Raw genomic sequence first — 21,681 nt, forward strand, 5'->3', positions numbered from 1 at the left:
TCTTGCAATTTATTTTTTGACCCACTCATTGTTTAAGAGTGTGTTTTTTAGCCTCCACGTATTTGTGAATTTTCTGGCACTCCGCCTATTATTGATTTCCAACTTCATTCCTTTATGATCCAAGAAGGTGTTGTTTATGATTTCAATCTTTTTAAATTTGTTAAGACTTGCTTTGTGACCCAGCATATGGTCTATCTTTGAGAATGATCCATGAGCACTTGAGAAAAAGGTGTACCCTGCTGTTGTGGGATGTAATGTCCCATAAATGTCGTTTAAGTCTAGCTCATTTATTGTAATATTCAAATTCTCTATTTCTTTATTGATCCTCTGTCTAGATGTTCTGTCCATTGATGAGAGTGGTGAATTGAAGTCTCCAACTATTATGGTATATGTGTCTATTTCCCTTTTCAGTGATTGCAGTGTATTCCTCACGTATTTTGGGGCATTCTGGTTCGGTGCATAAATATTTATGATTGTTATGTCTTCTTGTTTAATTGTTCCTTTTATCAGTAGATAGTGTCCTTCTTTGTCTCTTTTAACTGTTTTACATTTGAAGTCTAATTTGTTGGATATTAGTATAGCCACTCCTGCTCTTTTCTGGTTGTTATTTGCATGAAATATCTTTTCCCAACCTTTCACTTTCAACTTATGTTTAACTTTTGGTCTAAGATGCATTTCCTGTAGACAGCATATAGAAGGATCCTGTTTTTTAATCCATTCTGCCAGTCTATGTCTTTTGATTGGGAAATTCAGTCCATTAACATTTAGAGTTATTACTGTTTGGATACTATTTTCCTCTAACATTTTGCCTTTTGTATTATGTACATCATATCTGATTTTCCTTCTTTCTACACTCTTCTCCATACCTCTCTCTTCTGTCTTTTTGTATCTGACTCTAGTGCTCCCTTTAGTATTTCTTGCAGAGCTGGTCTCTTGGTCACAAATTCTCTCAGTGACTTTTTGTCTGAGAATGTTTTAATTTCTCCCTCGTTTTTGAAGGACAATTTTGCTGGATATAGGAGTCTTGGTTGGCAGTTTTTCTCTTTTAGTAATTTAAATATTTCATCCCACTGTCTTCTAGCTTCCATGGTTTCTGCTGAGAAATCTACACATAGTCTTATTGGGTTTCCCTTGTATGTGATGGATTGTTTTTCTCTTGCTGCTTTCAAGATCCTCTCTTTCTCTTTGACCTCTGACATTCTAACTAGTAAGTGTCTTGGAGAACGCCTATTTGGGTCTATTCTCTTTGGGGTGCGCTGCACTTCTTGGATCTGTAATTTTAGGTCTTTCATAAGAGTTGGGAAATTTTCAGTGATAATTTCTTCCATTAGTTTTTCTCCTCCTTTTCCCTTCTCTTCTCCTTCTGGGACACCCACAACACGTATATTTGTGCGCTTCATATTGTCATTCAGTTCCCTGATCCCCTGTTCAAATTTTTCCATTCTTTTCCCTATAGTTTCTGTTTCTTTTTGGACTTCAGATGTTCCATCCTCCAAATCACTAATTCTATCTTCTGTCTCTTTAAATCTACCATTGTAGGTATCCATTGTTTTTTCCAGCTTTTCTGCTTTGTCCTTCACTCCCATAAGTACTGTGATTTGTTTTTTCAATTTTTCTATTTCTTCTTTTTGTTCAGCCCATGTCTTCTTCCTGTCCTCCCTCAATTTATCAGTTTGGTTTTTGAAGAGATTTTCCATTTCTGTTCATATATTCAGCATTAGTTGTCTCAGCTCCTGTATCTCATTTGAACTATTGGTTTGTTCCTTTGACTGGGCCATATTTTCAATTTTCTGAGCGTGATCCGTTATCTTCTGCTGCCGTCTGGCCATTTAATCAGATTTCCCTGGGTGTGAGACCCAGCAGGTTGAAAGATTTTCCTGTGAAATCTCTGGGCTCTGTTTTTCTTATCCTGCCCAGTAGGTGGTGCTCGTGGCTCTCATCTCTCTCTGGGTCCCACCAGTAAAAGATGCTGTGGCTCCTTTAACTTTGGAAAACTCTCCCTGTGGGGTGGGGGTCACCAGCCGAAGCGGCTTGGGGGTGTGCCAATCCGAATCTCCCAGCCTGCCCAGGGATCCGCGCGCGGGGAGGGTCACCAGCCTCCACGGCTTGGGGGAGCGCCTTTCCAAATTTCCCAGCTGGCCCGGGGTGCCAAGTGTGGCGGGGGGACACTGGCCTCCACAGCTTGGGGGAGTGCCTGTCCAAATTTCCCAGCCGGCCCAGGGTGCCAAGCGTGGCGGGGGGGGCACCAGCTGCCGTGGCTTGTGGGAGTGCCTATCCACCGTTCCCAGCCGGACTGGGAAACCACGTGTTTGGAAGGGACCCCGGTTGCTGTTCTCCGCGGCTTGGGGATCTCCGATCCATTTCTCCCAGCTACCCGGGGGGCTGCGCGTAGTGGGGGGTGGCGCCAGCCACCGCAGCTTGAGTGGACCGCCTGTCCAATTCTCCCAGCTGGCCCAAGAAGGAGGGAGGGAGGGACTCCGGCTGCCTGCCACCCCGGCCCGGGGAAGCCCGCGCCCCTCGGCGATCTCACCGGAGTGGGTTCTCCCAGTCAGTCAGCCGTTCCAGAATGGGGTACGCTGTCTTCTTGGTCTCTTTCATGGCTCCGGGAGCTGTTCTGTATCATTTCTACTTCCCTAGAAGCTTTTCTCCATAGTATCCTCTTATGATTTCTTTTATTTCTTCAGGATCTATGGTAATGCACCCCTTCTCATTTCTTATTTTGTTTATTTGCATCCTCTCCCTTTTTGTCTTTGTTAGCCTTGCTAGCAGCCCATTAATTTTATTGATTTTCTCAAATAACCAACTTTTGTTTTTTTTGATTCTTTATATTGTCCTTTTGTTCCCCCATTCATTTATCTCTGCTTAAATCTTTGTTATTTCTCTTCTGCTATTTACTTTGGGACTACTTTGCTGTTCTTTCTCAAGTTCCTCCAGGTTTGTTGTTAAATCTTCGTTTTTGCTCTTTCTTGTTTTTTAATATAGGTATTTAAGGCAATAAATTTCCCTCTTTGCACAATCTTTGCTGCCTCCCATAATTTCAATAAGTTATTTTCTCATTTTCATTCATCTCCAGATAGCTGCTGATTTCACTAGCAATTTCTTCTTTGACCCACTGGTTGTTTAAGAGTGTGTTATTTAATATCTATATATTTGGGAGTGTTTTAACTCTTTGATGGTTATTGAGATCCAGCTTTATCCCATTGTGATCAGAGAAAGTGCTGTGAATAATTTCAATATTTTTAAATTCATAAAGACCTGTTTTATGCCCCAGCATATGATCTATCCTGGAGGGTGTTCCACGAGCATTAGAGAAGAATGTATAGCCTTGTGCTTTGGGGTGCAATGGCCTATATATGTTTATTAGATTTAATTCATTTATCAAGCTACTTAACTTCTCTATTTCCTTGTTGATCTTCTGTCTGGTTGTTCTATCTATAGAGGAGAGTATTGAAGTCTTCTACTATTATTGTTGAAATATCTACCACTCCCTTTAATTTTGCCAATGTCTGCCTCATGTACTTTAGAGCTCTTTGATTGGGAGCATAAGCATTTATGATTGTTATATCTTCTTGGTGAATTGATCCTTTAATTAGTATATAGAGTCATTATACTTTATCTCTTATGATGTCTTTACATTTAAAGTCTATTTTATTCGATATTAGTACAGCTATTCTTGCTTGCTTTTTGTTACAGCAGACTTTCCTCTCCTGTCTTTGTTTTTCAGGCAATAGAACTCCTTTAATATTTCTTGTAGGACTGGGCTCTTATTGACAAATTATTTCAGGACTTCTTTGCCTGTGAAAGCTCTCCTTCAATTTTAAAGGACAATTTGGCTGGGTACAGTATTCTTGGCTGGAAGTCTTTCTCTTTCAGGATCTTGTATATATCATACCACTGCCTTCTCACTTCCAAGGTGAGTAGTAAAGGACTAATTGAGTAGTCTGAGCTCAGTCTTATTTGATTTCCCTTGTATGTAGTAGATTGCTTTTTTGTTGCTGCTTTCAGGATTTGCTGCTTCTCTTCAACATTTTACACACTGATTAGTATATGCCTTGGGAAAGGCCTATTTGGATTTATTCTGTTTGGAGTTCTTTGGGTTTCTTTGACTTGTATATTTATGTCCTTTATGAGGGTTGGGAAGTTTTCCCCCATATCCTCTACTGCTTTTCCTTGACCTTTCCTCTTCTCTTCTCCTTCTGGGATATGAGTGATTCTTATATTTGTGCACTTTGTTTTGTCTATGAGTGCACTGAGTTCCCATTGATATTTTTCCTTTTTTTTTTGCATTTGCTATTTTGAGTCTTTGAAGTCAGTTATCCTCTCCTTTATATTATTTATTCTTTCTTCTATCTCTTCATATCTGGTGTTGTATGCCTCTAGTATGTTTTTTATTTTGTCAGTAGAGTCTTTAATCTCTGTGATTTCTGCTATTTTTCAATTTATTCTTTCCAGTTTCTCTTTGTGCTCTTCTACTGTCTTTTTGATCTCCTTTATGTCATTTGCTATCCTGCTTCTTTTATTAAGTAGGGTTGTAAGAACATCTTTGATTAGTTGTTCCAATGTCTGTGCCTCCTCAGGTGTTTTAATTTGGTCATTAGGCAGAGCTATATTGCTCTGCTTTGTAATATGCTTAATGATCCTCTGCTGTCTTCATGGCATGTAGATATCTTGATTGATTTTCTTTGGGAGTTGATTTCTTTCAGTAGTTTAATACCTTATGTTTTGCAGGATGGTTGTAAGGCAGGAAGCAAGGCATGGTGTGGAGCACTCAGCACAGTGGTTTGTTTCAGGTATGGGCCCAGGTTTGGGATGTTATGCTGGTGCTTGTGAACATGGGTACCCAGCAGCCTAGGAAGATGTATGTATGTGGATGCACCAGTCTGGGAGATGTAATTCTGGTGTGCACTCGTCTAGGTATGGGGCCCTTTGTGTGCATGTGTTGAGCTGAGGCAGCAGGTCAGCTTTATGCCTTCACGGATTGGGGGTAGATGTGACTCAGCTGTGTAGGTCGGCACTTTCTCAGAGTTGGAAAGTGATGCTGAGGGCTGTGTGCACGTGTGGTTCTAGGACTGCTGTAACATGCAGTTCCCAGGGCTGAATGATGTGATTGGGGCCCCATGTGCATGCGTGGGCCTGGGAGTGCCATAAAATGTTGCGCTGAGCTCAGGGAGGGTGGGGTGAAGCTGGGAGGCAGGGGTAGCCTAGGTATGGAGATTAGTGCCCACACCCTTTATGTGCTGGTAACAGCCTGCAGGGAACAGGAAGGGGGAGGTAGTGTTTGGGAGGAGTGTAGGAGAGGTGGGTTGGGCTGTACTTGGGGTGGGGGTGTGGTGTAGGTACGTGCACTGGGGGCTGGTGGGGTGGGGACACCTGGAGCATGTGGAATAAGAGTGGGTGAGGGGCTTCAGGTGCGTAGGGTGTGGGGTGATTTGCCGGTCACAGGGCTGCGTTGGCAAGGGTAGTGCGCCCAAGGAATGTGGCCTGGCTTACTTCCTAGTCCTGTGTAGACCCATTCATGCACTCCCGCGGGCTCCACCACTGCGCACCTCCATACCAGGCTAAGCTCCAGCTTTCTGCTCCCAGTTCCTCGGCCTCTGCAACCAGGGCTGCCACATGTGATGCAGAAGGCTCTCCCAGGTCAGCTGCTCTCCTGTCCCTTCTCTAACTTTTCTGTGGAGCAAAGCTAATTTCAAACTGCTCTAGTTGGCCATTTTCCCAGAAGTCCCCAGCTAAGTCTTTTGAAGTAACTAATGCAGTCATGCTCCCCATCATTAAATACAGTTTAGCTTGAACTAGAGTCTTGATATTCTAATGTGATCTTGACCCACAAATGGGAACTACACTTCCAACAATCACCTTTCAAGTGTGGTTCCCAATTAGACTTTATCAGTGGTCTTAGTTTGCCAGAGCTATCACAAATACTACACACAGACTTCCGGAGAAGATGGCGGCTTAGTAAGATGCGCGGATCTTAGTTCCTCCTCCAGAACAGCTACTAGGGGAGTAGAAACGATACAGAACAGCTCCTGGAGCCACAACAGAGAGCAAAAAGACAGCATACCCCATCCTGGAATGGCTGACTGGCTGGGAGAACCCGCTCTGGTGAGATCGCCAAGGGGCGCGGGCTTCCCCGGGCCGGGGCGGCAAGCGGCCGGTGTCCCTCCCTTCCTCCTTCCCGGGCCAGCTGGGAGAAGTGGACAGGAGGTTCTCTCAAGCCATGGTGGCTGGTGACCCCCCACGTGCGGCCCCCCGGACCAACTGAGAGAATTGGATTGGAGATCCCCAGGCCGCAGAGAACAGTGACCGGGGTCCCTTCCAGACACGTGACTTCCCAGTCCGGTTGGGAATGGTGCACTCTCCCGGGCCATGGCGGCTGGCACCCTCCTGCCACGCTTGGCACCCCGGGCCAACTAGGAGATTCAGACGGGTGCTCTCCCGGGCTGCGGCGGCTGGAGACCCTCCCCGTGTTCAGATCCCCGGGCCGGCTGGCACTCTTCCAAGCCACTTCGGCTGGCGAACCTCCCCCACGGTGAGAGTTTTCCAAAGTTAAAGGACCCACAGCACCTTTTACTGGTGGGACCCGCAGACAAACGTGTGCCACGAGCGCCACCTACTGGGCAGGATAAGAAAAACAGAACCCAGAGATTTCACAGAAAAATCTTTCAACCTGTTGGGTCCAACACCCAGGGAAATCTGACTAAATGCCCAGATGCCAGCAGAAGATAACGGATCATGCTCAGAAAATTGAAAATATGGCCCAGTCAAAGGAACAAACCAATAGTTCAAATGAGATGCAGGAGCTGAGACAACTAATGCTGAATATACGAACAGAAATAGAAAACCTCTTCAAAAACGAAATCTATAAATTGAGGGAGGACATGAAGAAGACATGGGCTGAACAAAAAGAAGAAATAGAAAAACTGAAAAAACAAATCACAGAACTTATGGGAGTGAAGGATAAAGTAGAAAAGATGGAAAAAACAATGGATACCTACAATGATAGATTTAAAGAGACAGAAGATAGAATTAGTGATTTGGAGGATGGAACATCTGAAGTCCAAAAAGAAACAGAAACTATAGGGAAAAGAATGGAAAAATTTGAACAGGGGATCAGGGAACTGAATGACAATACGAAGCGCACAAATATACGTGTTGTGGGTGTCCCAGAAGGAGAAGAGAAGGGAAAAGGAGAAGAAAAACTAATGGAAGAAATTATCACTGAAAATTTCCCAACTCTTATGAAAGACCTAAAATTACAGATCCAAGAAGTGCAGCGCACCCCAAAGAGAATAGACCCAAATAGGCGTTCTCCAAGACACTTACTAGTTAGAATGTCAGAGGTCAAAGAGAAAGAGAGGATCTTGAAAGCAGCAAGAGAAAAACAATCCATCACATACAAGGGAAACCCAATGAGATTATGTGTAGATTTCTCAGCAGAAACCATGGAAGCTAGAAGACAGTGGGATGAAATATTTAAATTACCAAAAAAAGAGAAAAACTGCCAACCAAGACTCCTATATCCAGCAAAATTGTCCTTCAAAAATGAGGGAGAAATTAAAACATTCTCAGACAAAAAGTCACTGAGAGAATTTGTGACCAAGAGACCAGCTCTGCAAGAAATACTAAAGGGAGCACTAGAGTCAGATACGAAAAGACAGAAGAGAGAGATATGGAGAAGAGTGTAGAAAGAAGGAAAATCAGATATGATGTACATAATACAAAAGACAAAATGGTAGAGAAAAATATTATCCAAACAGTAATAACACTAAATGTTAATGAACTGAATTCCCCAATCAAAAGACATAGACTGGCAGAATGGATTAAAAAACAGGATCCTTCTATATGCTGTCTACAGGAAACACATCTTAGACCCAAAGATAAACATAGGTTGAAAGTGAAAGGTTGGGAAAAGATATTTCATGCAAATAACAAATACTACACAATGGGTTGGCTGAAGCAACAGAACTTTATTGGCTCACAGTTTTGAGGCTAGAAGACAAAAATCAAGAAAGAGGCAAGGCTTGTTTTCTCCAGATGACTGTCGTATTCTGTTTCTGGTTTTGGCACTTTTTGGAGTTCACTGGCTTGTGTTTTAGTTTCACAGACTGCTGGGACCAGATCCATGAAATGGTTTGACTTATACAATGGGAATTTATTAGCTTACAAGCTTGCAGTTTTGAGGCCATGAAAATGTATGAATCAAGGCATCATCAAGGTGATGCTTTCTTCCTAAAGACCAGCTGCCATCAGTCCTTGGCTCCTCTGCCACATGGCAAGGGACATGGCAGTATTTGCTGGCCTCTCCCTGCTCTCCTAGGTTTTACTGCTTTCAGCTTCCTGCTTCTGTAGTTCTCCTCTCCCCTCTCCTCCCCTCCTCTCCTCTCTCTCCTTCCATTTATAAAGGAATCTATTATGAGGATAAAGACCCATCATGAATGAGGTGGATCTTACCTTAATTCATCAATAGGTCCCACATACAATGGGTCCGCACCCACAAGAATGGATTATATTTAAGAACATGTTTTTCTAGGGCACATCCAGCTTCAAACAATCACAGCTTTTAGCTCTTCCTTCCATCACATGGTGATGTCCTCTTTTTCAAGCTTCTGTGATTCCAGCTTCTCTTTATAAGATCTCCTACAATCTGGATCAAGGTCTACCCTGTTTTAGTTAACCACAATTTAATTAAAAATAACACTTTCTGAAAGTCTATTTATAACTGGGTTCAAACTTACCAGGACACAACTTAACATTAAGAACATGTATCTTTGGTGTGGATAATTCAGCTCACCAGACCAATGAATGGGCAATAGACTGGAGGCTGATTTCAACCTGGAGATTTATATGGTGAGAGCAGAATGACCACCTACTTTGGTGGATCAAGACTATCCTTGATCAAGTGTTCTGAAATTTGGCATACATCAGAATTATCTGGAGGACTTTTTAAAGCACAGATTGCTGGGTCAACCTCCAGAGTTTCACATTCAGAAGGTCTGGAGTGGGCTCTGAAAATATGCATTTTGAACATGTTCCTAAGTAATGCTGATGGTGGTGCTCCTGATACTGTACTTTGAGAATCACTGTTCATGAAGAAACAAAGCCTAATTCTTTAGGAATTGCTAAAAAGAGGGTTGATAAAGAAAATAATGCTTCCAGAGTTCATTTCTGTGAATAGTCCATAAAGAAACTTTATGAATAAGTAGGTTTATCCACTTAAAAATAGTTATTTAAATGATTCATTTATCAACTCCAAAGAGTTGTCAAACAGTTTGATCATGATAGCCTGACTACTGCCTCCTCCACCTTTTTTTTTTTTTTTAATCTTCCTGAGACAGAACTAGTGAACTTGTGGAGGGAATAAAACTGCTGAAGCCAAATGATACATATCTGCTGGATCATTGGTCTGTGACAGAGCATTCTCTCTTTTTTTTTCCCCTTACTATCTTGTTCCAATCATCAGATGGTTAACTTACCACTGATGCTTAACACTTTAAGTGATCCACCTGTCATGTTAGAGCTATTAATCTTCATGGTTTAACAGGGAATTTTAGACACCAAAAATGAGTGAGAAGTCAGACCACTCAAAACTTCAAGCATAATACTTCTCAGTACTGCATTTTCTCCCATTTCATGACTTATAGAACAGAGCTGCTTAGTCCAGAGTGTGGGAAAATAACATTTACAGAGACCTATCACAGGTCTGCAGGGCAATAACTTACAGGGGCAGATGCATTTCAGGTAAGATGCTAAGTAGGGTCTGTGGTGCATTTATTACAAGACTCTTAAAACATGTTTTGAATCATGTCACTTTCCCAACAAGAGTTCCCACATTTACCCTTAGTGTATTCTGATCAAAGTGGTTTTCATTATTCTTCCAATTCAGGATTTGAAGATGGAGAAAGCAGCATCTCAGTCATCAATACCAGCTGCTTCTCCAGTGACTCATAATTCCTTTTCAATGATACAAAACAGATATTGGTCCATATTTTAGGCCAATTTTCATTCTCTGCAGAGGTTTTAAATAAACATATTATAAATAAATGAATAAATAAACAAATAAAAGCAATACAGTATCACATGCTCCAAAAGATGAAGAGGTAGTTACTTGTAAAACTGAGCTAAAAATATTTGCACTTTCTGATGAAATCTTACCCCTTTTATATTGTGGCATTTCCAAGAAAATTATTGTCCTTTACAATATTACATGTAGTTACATGGTCCATGCCATAGAAGGTCTAATATATGACAAAGTACGCACAGTGTTGGCAACTGTGAAATTTTGTTGAACAAACTCCCAGAGAAGAAATCATGAGTTTTAAATTCAGCTTCTTTAATTGCACAAGGTTTACTTTCTGAATCCTTTGGATTTTTAATGCAATACCATATTATATATCTGCCCCTCAGAATGAAGGAAAGCCATGACCATATGGTTTCTCCAGGTCTTGAGAGAATTAGCACCACGATTATGACCAACTTGAAAACGTCAGGGTTTTTCTATTAAAAAATGTAAACAGGTCACAGTAACAGTGACAGCTATTGATATATGATATTTTCTTGGAGGCATCAAAAAACTGTGAGTATAGTAGCCTAAGGTAAAGCAAATGAACCAGGTATCTACAAGACTAGCTTAAATGGTCCAGCAAACTTTTGTTGAGATTGCATAATGGTAGTAGCAGAGAAACACTACAGTACAGAAACTGTTATCATGCTATTTAAAAACAACTATCAACCATAACTAAACCATTTAATTCAAACAGAAACAAAGATAGTTGTATTATACATTTTATGCCTAATTATTTGAGTATATTGAGAATTTAAGTCTGCTGATATTCATGTTATATCATTCTTGGCGTTTGGTTGATTCATTCTTAGAATGCTTCATAACTACAAGTTAGCAGCAAGAATGCCCACTAATTTTGTTTAATTAGGAAAAGACTTGATGCTGCCTGCAACAAGTCACCACAGCTCTGGAGACAGATATCTGAGGTTGGAATCTCTGTTCTGCCACTTACTAGTTCTATGGCCTTGGATAAATGAGTTAAATGCCCTGACTTTTATTTCTTCAAGAAGAAACTAAAGGAATGTATTGTGCCTTAAGCATAAGATTTAGGGGAGAATGAAATGAGATAATAAAGGGACCACACATAGCTTAATGCTAATACAAATTAAGGGTTGTATAAATTTAGCCATTATTATTAGAACCCAACTGGTCTTTTTACACAAATGAGTGTATGGTTATCTGAGGAGAAAATGGAGAAAATGCCGTTGACAAATGCCTTTTTCATTGTGTAATTCCTTATGCAATAAAATTCCTTTAGTATAAGGAAATAGCTCTTATTAACTCATAGATGCAAATGGGAATAGGAAACTTCAATTAGTTATGCACATCTTTAAAATAACATCCTTTATCAGATAATTTCTGATAGAAGAATGAGCTAAGAACAGATTGCATTAAAGAGAGAAAGAAAGATCTTGAAACTCTAGGTCTACTAGATAAGGGCAGGAGTTTAATAAGGATGTTGGCCTATAATTTACTGAATCTCTTTGCTTTAGTAATTTTTCCAATATATATTTGTTGAGCACCTACTATGTGCTTGCCTTTATGCAAAGCATTAAGGATAAAACAATAAACATTATACTGTGGTCCCTGTCATCATGGATTTTATATTGTATTTCAAATCTTTTCCAAATGGCTGTCCCAAGTTGAGTGTGATATACCAACTTCCACAAAAGTGGAATCATACATTTTTGTTCTGTCAGGTATCCTTGACCTGTTAACTAATTTTTTTTTCAGTAAATTGAATTAACAATTTCAAATATTTTATAAATGTTTATTATTGCTATTTTCTGTCACTAGATAGGGGTTACTATTTCCCATGCTGTAAATGTAAGCATATTATGCCTTCATTACAAATGCATGAAATAAGTATTACTTCAACTATACAGGGAAACTGGAGCACAGAGAGGTTAAGTAACCTGCCCAAGGTCGCACAATAAGTGATGCAGTCAAGATTCACATTTAGGCAGTCTGACTCTAGAGTCCAGGATTTGAACCATTAAATTTCTTCAGGCAACATCATTCCTAATTTCAGTGTGAATTAAAAATGTTGGCTCCAGAAAGATGAGGAATTTATTCAATGTAATTAGGAAACCTGGCTTAATTTTCTAGGTTCCTCTCAGTTTTGTTGCCTGAATATATTTATTATTTTATCATAGCACTGAGTTCACTGACTGATAGTGCCTTATCTCTGCATTTCCTTTTTCTTTATTCCCCAAATAACCTCTATAGGAAGATACGAGATTTGCTTCAGTGTTAATACGCATGACACTTGTAACATTATCATTAACCTCTTCCTCTTTATAACTCAATCTAAAATTTTCTTTCATTGTTATCTTTCTTGCAGTTCAAATGTAGTTTACTTTTCACTTTCATTATACAAAGAGCCTGATTGGTGGAGTAATATTAGCTGATACATATGAGATTTCTATGGTATGAACCGGTCTCTGAAATAAGTGCTTGACATGTATTATCTCACTTAATCTCATGACATTTTTTTGAGTTTGTTACTGCCTTTAACATGATTTTATGGGTCAAAAAAAATTGGGGCTTTAAAAAATTATATAAGGAGACCAAAACATTCTATAAAGTTACTGGCATATAGGAGGGAAAATTAATATGTCAGGATTTGAATTCAGAGTCATAAGACCTCAAAGTCCAAACTTTAAACCACCAGTGGTTCTTGAAGTATAAGTATCTGAATTTATGCCTGAGTCCTAACTGACTATTGTATACGTGAGTGAGTTACTGAGGTCTTCTAAATTTCAGTTTAGCTATTTTAATTTAGAATGCAGAACATTCCTTTCCTGATTATACATTTGCTCACAGTACCTAACATAAGCCAAATATTGTATTATGAATAGGAAATGCAAGGATGAATAAAATAACTTTCATTAATGACCTCAGAATTCAATAATAATATATTATTTACATCATAGAATTGTGCAAAGATTTAATGAATCAAAAGATAAGCTCTACAGAATAATTTCAATAGTATGTTTCATTCACATGCAATATTAATTCTTTTTTTTTTTTTTAATTTTCCCTTTATTCTTCTAGGCTTTTTCAGATCCAGGACAGATTCTTGAGAATATATGTCAAATGCTATAGTCCTTTCTTATCTATTGCCAAAGCAAAAAAGATGATAAAATTTCCTGTTCCTTTCTTTACTCTCAACCAAATGCATGGTACAGCCACAAGATATGTTGCCATCTTGTGAGAAATTAAAATTGGGACACGAAGTGAGGCCATGTACTGTCAAGCCTCACAGTGAGGATTTCACAGTCAGTATCTATGACCAGGGTATGCTCAAACTGAGCAGACTGCTTCCCATGTCTCATCATTGTGGTCCAACTATCTGGCCATGTTTCATCTTGCCATCAAACTTCACAAATCATTGGCTCAATTGTAAATACATGTCCCACCTTCGTCACTCCACCAGCTTTATTTTTGGCATGGTCGGGTACGTTAAGGTATATATGAAAAACTTTGTGAATTCCGTGTGCACAGTAACTTCCAACAACAGAAAACCCATTTGCTTGGGGCTTCTGAATAGCGTTTCACAATTCTCTGTATTGAACACCAGGTCTCCCTGAATCAATGGCTTGCATCAGACACTCATGTGTGGTCTGGACTAGTTTTCGTACTCCCTCATCCACATCTCCAATGAAAAAAGTCTCATTCAGGTCCCCATGATAACCACTGTAATAAAGAATGATGTCCACACTATCAATATCACCTTCTTGCAAAGGCCATCTGTTTGAAATTCCATGACAGATCACTTCATTCACTGAGATACAAGACTTTGGGAAATTATAGTAATTCAGTGGAGACGATAGCAATTTCTTGCAATGTATGCTAAGTGCACACCATGATCTACTTCTTCAGTAGTTACTTCTGGTTTAATCATTCCAGCAGCAAGATCCAATGCTTCTCTAGCAAGCCTACATATGAGACATCCCTTCTGTATCTTCAGTTGAAAGTAATTGAATTTGAGAAGTACCTTTAAGAACCTATTCAGATTCAGATATTTCTAAAGGATAACCAGCATAATCTGGTCTCTGAATATAACTTGGCAATGGCCTTGTTGGCATCAGTGGATAATGTGGTCTGAGCTTACCATTATATCAGTAACATGACCATGGGTCAGTGTTAATATCACCTTCTACAGTCCAGGAAGATACTTCTCGCTTTGCCTTTTCATCTTTTGTTTTCTTATGTAGTAACTTGTGAGTATCCCAACTTCCTTTAAAATATTCCTGCGAGCAGGAGTACAAGTCCTGGATGTGCAGCTTGATGCAGGTGGGACACTGGAGCTTGGCCTCGCTGCTGCAGCTTTCAGTCCCACCCATATGCATCTCCATGGCTGCCTTGTTGCCTGCCTGTCTGCTAGCTCCAGGAGGGAGTGCCTCACCGAGGAAGAGAAGGAGGGAGCGAGCAATATTAGTATTATATTGGTAAACCCAAGAATGGTAAAAAAGTGTATGTGTGAGCCCCATATAGAGCAGTTTCTATGTATCTGCCTTACAAATTTCTGGCAGTAATACCTGCCAAAGAGAATCATTTGAAACTTCTGTAAGGTCAGGTTTTAGATTGGTTTTCTCAGTGGACATTTGTCCCAAAGAAATGATACTTGGCATTTCCACAGTTACATTTCAGAGAGGATATAAGAAGATACCGGGGTCCAGATACTTTGACTTTAGTTAGCTAGTTACATATTATAGGCCACACAGGTTACTAGGGTTCTTAACTGAAATTGTTTTACATAGTTGACAGTAACATCTACAGTATTAATAAGGATTGATGAGTGACTAATAATGCATTTAGTTAGCTTTAAAGAGTGTAGAGTCATGCTAATAACAAGATTGCTTACTAGATATTATAGAATCATTAGCAAAGAATACCAATCATTATACAAAATAAAGATATCTGTGTCATCCCTGCAGAGGCTTGACATTGTTATCAATAAGTATCACAGTTAAATTCAAGCATAGCCCATGATTGACTGATGAAATTAAAGGCATTATGTGCAGAAAGTTATTAATATTTTATATATATTCCAATTTTGTTGCATTCTCCAGAAACACTTAACATAATTATTTGTTTATGATGTTAAATTTAGACAAATTTTGACCTGTACTTACTAGTTCTAAGTTGGTATTTCAAACAATCCGATAACTAGTATTTTCCTGCATTCCAATGTTATAGTATTACATGGGTGTTACAAAAAAGGAAAAGATTGCAAACATATTGAAAAACAGCCATTACATAGATTAAAGAAGAAAAAGTAAAACCACATGGATTGATACTGACATTTTTTCTCTGTGGTCTGGATTGTTTTGTTCTTTTGGGTAGCTGATCCCTCTTCTGGCCATGTACTTGGTTTTAACTTGGGCTTCATTACTTGTGAGTCTATTGCTTATTTATAGGACATAGAAATCTGGGACTCATTCCAAGACTCTGCAGTTCCCTCTTCACTTAACCTCACCAGCCGATTCTGAGGTCCACTCTCTAGTTTTTACTGTAGGTTGAAGGGATTAGGGGCAGAAGTCTAGCTCCCTTGGTTCAGCATTTCTTCAATTAGACAACTATCAGATGCTGCCTTCTGCCACTGCCTTTTGGTTCTCTCCACTTCTGGGCCTTGTCCAGTTGAGTCTGTATCCCTACTATGTTTTCTGTGCCCAAGTGTTTACTTTAAATGGTCCAAACAAGGCAATGCTTCCGAAACTATGCATTCCTGTGTCACTGGCATACGTCTGCCATTCAAGTTCTACATGTATTACTATTTACCTGCTATACCACTTTCAAAGTAAATCACCTTAACTTATTTTATTCATTAATGTTTTATTTAAATGTGTTTGAAAAGAAAATCCGATATCACAACACTGTATGGAAAAAGAATATCATCCGTCAAATAAAGTGGCAACAGAGCTAAATTCCTGCAGAGAAAAATTATATCATCAAAACTTCTCCAGATATTGTTTCAGATCTAACTACAGTTCTCTGAAAAAAAAAAATGGAGATTAGCAAGAGATGGAACAAACACCTCTTGTCTCAAGAGGTGACAATAAACTAAATCTCTGCCTTTTCCAGAATGATTGAAAAATAATTGAAATCTAATTAAGAGACAGATTGAGACAGCATTGCAGGACATACCTACCTTCAAATTCCTCACACAATTTGAAAAAAGTATAGAAATAACCACTTGCAATGATATAAGACCAGGGTATGAAAATGCAATCAAACGAATGATCTGGGGAGAGGGGTAAGGGTCTAAATGATTCTGGAGCTGAATAGAGGAGTGCCGAGGGGTTTGACTCCTTACTCTAATTTCACTCCCCAGAAATCATACTGTTAAAATGGCACTGCTAGTTCCTGGAATGAATAGAATTGAAAAACTAAAGATTAAAAAAAAATGTATTTCAGTGTTTGTTTATAACTATGTATTAAATAGCTTTATGTCAGATTATCTGGTTAACTTTTCAGAATTTATTTATTTTTTTTTTTGCAATGACTGCATAAAATGCAAAATGTAAGAATCGTTAAGGTAAGTTCTGGCCATAAGGAAGGTTATGTAGTGACCATCTCTGTGATTAATTGAAAACTCTTTAAGCTACAAAATCCTGCCTATGTGGTCCCTGAAGTTCATTTTAATTTATATACCCTAAACTGTGTTCAGCTTCACTTATGCAATCTTTTAATAAAAATAGTTGGCAAAACTTACTACTGTTCCAAAGGAAGTCCTTCCAAGCTGAAATTTCACAAAGCACATCTTATAGGTGATGAAATATTAAATAAAAGGTTACTTTAATAGTAATTTTTTGCTAGCACAGCTCCAATGCCATATAAATGTTTCCTATTCAATTACTTACTCACATTTTTCATCTTCACTGATTTTCAATGATCAGAATATTTCTTTTAAACCCCGCTACTTTAATCCATCAAAGTGCTTTTTTTCATTAGATGATGAAGTTTCCCACCCAGAATATTGCCAGGGAGGATGATGATATTTCCTATTGCTCCATCTCTGTACATCTATATCTAAGGATATTTTTATTCCTCTAACCTCCTATTGTTTAGGAATCATAAGGGATTCACTATGCAGAAAGGAAAATTGGAAACTGACCAAAGTCAGACTCCTCAAATCCTTCAAGGTTTTCTTCTCTGCCTATCTTTGGTCCCTTATAGCTTTACTTAATTAATCACTTTCCACTGATTAATTACTCAATGAATTTTGTCACTAGAATGATCACTTAATGCAGAGTCGAGCCTGCAAGACTGAAATGAAAGAGTCCACATTGCAGCAGACATCAGAACATCAAACAAGGAAGGTATCAGAAGCTTCACTTATCAGGTTGATGGGTAAGAAAGATAAACAAAATCCCTTCAAAGACTAAACTGTTCAATAAGACAGTACTTTATGCCAGGTAGTGGGCCGAGAAGCACTCATATTTAAAAATCAACTTCCATGTGGTGTTGGTTCTTCTTTTGTATATTAGATTACAGTATATTTTGAAGACAGAGTCGAATGGTTTCGCAGGACACTCTGTAGGGTTTCTTCAAAAAAAGAGATTATAAGCAACGACCCCAAAATGCTACACCGAGTTCCTACTGAGAGCAAGGTCCTCTGTGGTGTACTGAGGAAACATGAAAGATCTGTCACCAAAAATCTTTTCCTTCAGCCTCCTGGAAGTCTTGTACTTGCAGCAATAGCTTTTTAAGATCTTATTGAAAATGTCCACATAAATTGTGGATTAAATTAAAAGATTAAATATCTTTTGAGAAAGTGTGAGAATATTGACTTGGGGCTAGGTCAGGTTTGACCATCCTACTATTTTTGAGATAGAAAGAAGTTTCTATCTCTTTTGAGATAGAAAGAAGTTCTTTTCGACAATCAGCTTACACTAGTTCTGTTTTTCTAAACTATATATCAGTTAATGTGTATTCATTAGAGTTTTGCTTTGAATGGTAGGCTAGAGTAAGAAAGGGGCCCCAGTCCTCTAAGAAAACGTGTGTTAGCTAAGAGAATGTATAAAATAAACTGCTGTACTATTGGAGGGTGACACTCTGCACAGTGGTGGAAAAGAAGAGTTCAACATGAGCTGAAACAGTCAGAGAGGGGTTGGAAAAGTTTAGTCAGGCCTTGAAATATAGAGTTTTCTAGGCAGGAACTGTGTTTTAGGTGATAGAGGACAGAATAAGAAAGGCAAAAAGGTCAAGGAATCCAATAATAGTTACAACTGGGCAGACCAATTCTGGATTTCTCTGAGCTCCATTTTAACCTCTGAAGTAAAGGTGTGGAAGGAATAGAAAAAAAAGTTAGACTTTATATAGCAAATCAAAATGGCTACAGACATGGCCTGATGTTATTCTTTAGATGCATGCTCATTTAGTTAATTAAATAGAGACAGTTTCTCATTACTTGAAGCATGAAAGAGTACCAGGAATTTCCCTAAATTTTCTGCTTGGAATAGGGTGAATAGTCCATTGGTATTTAGCAGATTTTGTGTTCTGAAGCTCAATTTCTCTTAAAATCTGGTAAGTTCTGTCCAGTCCCATAGATATATATATATTTTCTTCTGAGGTTCATTTTTGCTCCTTTTGGAGTTGTTTTCAATATCAGATGCTGTTGTTTCCAACATTGTTCAAGAAATGGGCAAGGAAGTAGATAACAGATGCAGATATTTGATAACAGGGTTTGCATGTCACCCACTCTCCCCCCACACACATACACACTCATTAATTCACAAATCAAGCACAAGTTTAGGTATTTATGCACTAAGTGGAGAGCACAAAGTCTTCCAATGCATATGAAAAATATTGAGGATTTTTTTTATCTATAAAATATGCATGTGTATTTGTGGATGTGTGAGTACATAAAACATAAATCATTGGGAATTATTAACAGGATCAAGTGAGGGAGTAGCATGACCCCAGCTTTGTTTTACATTATTTGGACTTTAGGAAGCTTTCCCTGATCACTGATCTATGATGGGAACCCTATCCATTCCCTATGCCTGACTCTAACCTGAGTCATATCCTTCTCCATCACTGAGAGATTACTTCACAGCAATACTACTCTGAAATAATTTCTTGTATTGCCATTTTTTCATAACAGAATAAATCTAAAAGAAAGCAGAGACATGACTACCTTTATCATTGTACCTAGAAGAGTGTTTTGCAGAGAATAGGTGCCCAAAGCATATTTGTAGAATTAATGAAATTATGTGTTTTCAGGTCCAATATTTCAAAAAAATGTAGTGGAAAATTTGAGCCAGTCAGTTCAAACAAGTTTCTTTACCATAAAACATATACAGAAAGATAAGCAGAGTCTACAGCTAGTCTCTGTTTTGAGAAAAGGAAGCTGAATGATGCTAATAATATTTGCAAGGGCTATGATAGTATTAAAAGAGCAGCAGAAAATTGAATCTCACCATAGTCGCAGCTTAGTAAATGCAGAAGCATAAAACACATACATAATTTCAAGAATTGTACAGTATCTTACAATGTTCAGTTGGAAATATCAATTGGTTGACTCCTCTAGTCTTTTCCAAAATATGTCCTTAAAATGTTAGAACATAGTACATCAAGATTGATTATAACGCCTTTCCTAATACAGAGAATATATACTACTCCATCTGAACCTCACACTCAGGTGGAGACACACTCACCATTGCTTCCCTAGGGTTTAAAAGATTATCTTATTTGAAGTGCTCAATAATTATTAGTCAACTCAATGAGAATATTGGTTATTCAGTCTGAACACTGATAAATTTGGTCTGTAAAGGACCAAACCTCCTGGTAGGTTAGAGAAAAAGCGTCCAATTAGCTAAGTGTACAAAATTCTCTATACCTCAAAACAGTGTGATTTAATATTTTTCTTTTAAAAGAATATTAGTATAATCATAAAGATAATGAAGTTAAGGAGGAAGTGCCTTTAGTTATTTAGAATTGACTAGACTCTTAATCGCCAATCTTGAGATAAATTTCTTCCAAGTGAAAGCTGAATGTCTATTTGCTCACTTCATTTTCTGGTCACTTCATTTTTTAGACTATTGCTGATATCTTTTCTCACTTGCTCTTTCCATTTCTAGGCTCAGAACAAGCCCTTAAATTTACAACTAAAATTTTACAGGAAAGCCTAATAGTATAAGATTTATTGCTCGATTTGTGACATCTAAGAGCATTAGACAGTTTGAATGAGAATTTTTTTTGAGAAAAAAAAATCAGGGAAAAAATTAAATAAAATCTTTTTTTTTTAGAATAAGTGATTTCCTCCCCTCTTGATAAAATATCTAAACATCATACATTATGACTTTGTTTTCAAAAATAGATATTAAAAATGCTAGATATAGGTGTGTTTACACAAAAGACAGAAAACAAAGAAGATAAAAGAAATGGGGTTGGAATAGGAAAACCTCTCTGGTAGACTCAGCAATAAAAGGGTGGGTCGGGTCCTGAGAAAAAGACCATGTAGGTAATAATTGTGGGCAGTAGGTTTATTGGGGAAGTTCTCAGGAAACTATGCAGGGAGGGGGGTAAGGAAACAAGATTAGGCAGGGGGGATGTTGAACAGCAATGATTTTGAAAAACAGGACTTGGGCAATCCTGTCCCTGGAATTGGGATGATCCTTCAAAGGTTGTCCCACTTTAAGCCTGAATTGCCAGACCTTATACTGTTGCATCAGATAGTTAGGGTTGCCCCCGGGGTGGGAAGTGGGCATGGTGTTGGGTTTGGCTGAGGAAAGGACCCGAAGAGGGGCTCAGCTGAGATCCATCAGCCCACTATACTGCCAACTAAGATAATAAACAACTCACCTTGGCAAAGGGTTTGAGCAGCATATCACAGCATCTGCTATAGAACATTTTATATTATAGGGAAATAATAATGACTTGCAAAATTCTTCCTTTGATTATCTTCAGGAAGCTATAATATAAAGGGAACACATTAAAAAGGGGGCATTATGTCTCCTCTAAAAAAAAATAAGTAAAAAAGGGAAGGGTAGGGAAGGGATGGGGAGGGAAGAAAACAAAAGGAAAAACAGCACATTGCAGCAAGAAGGAATCAGCAGAAGGTAAATTCTGAGATAAAAGGACTTGGATGATTTGTTTACTGCTAAGAGCCCTGAAAAGAACTTGACACATACAAGTGCTCCAGAGTTACTGGTTGACATAACGAGTGCATTGTTATTCTTAGGCTCTTTTGAAATCTCTGACCTTTAAAAAACTAAGGTTATTACTTGGAACTTTCATAGCCTCCTTTCTACAGTGAATTACCTAGTTCTCATTAAAGAGCAACCCAGAGCCAAGGGAGGCCTTGGCAGCCTTCTCAGAATGAAAAGGAAAAGAATCATCTAAAGAGATAATTGTGATTTATATGGCTCAAAATAGCTTCCTCAGTGCTCTGGCCAGAGTTTGGATTCAACCTGGGTCTCAATAACCTAATAACTCTGTGACCAAAGGCAGGTTTTCAGCTTCTTTTAGTCTCAGTTTCTTTTGACTGCCAAAGTGGAATATTGACACAAACTTTCCAGGCTTATTGTGAGTCTTCAGTTAAATGGGTCTGTAGAAATAAAGTACTAAGAGTACAGTTGGGAAACTTCGCCAATAATAATATTGAAATA

At 38.6% G+C, this 21,681-nt stretch overlaps 1 pseudogene; it reads right to left on the reverse strand.

Moving 5' to 3' along the window:
- Positions 1 to 13,281: 13,281 nt before the first annotated feature.
- On the reverse strand, positions 13,282 to 14,556 carry LOC143651402 (methionine aminopeptidase 1 pseudogene; annotated as a pseudogene).
- Positions 14,557 to 21,681: the final 7,125 nt, after the last annotated feature.

Source organism: Tamandua tetradactyla, chromosome 12, assembly GCF_023851605.1.
Source record: "Tamandua tetradactyla isolate mTamTet1 chromosome 12, mTamTet1.pri, whole genome shotgun sequence".
NCBI lineage: Eukaryota > Metazoa > Chordata > Mammalia > Pilosa > Myrmecophagidae > Tamandua > Tamandua tetradactyla.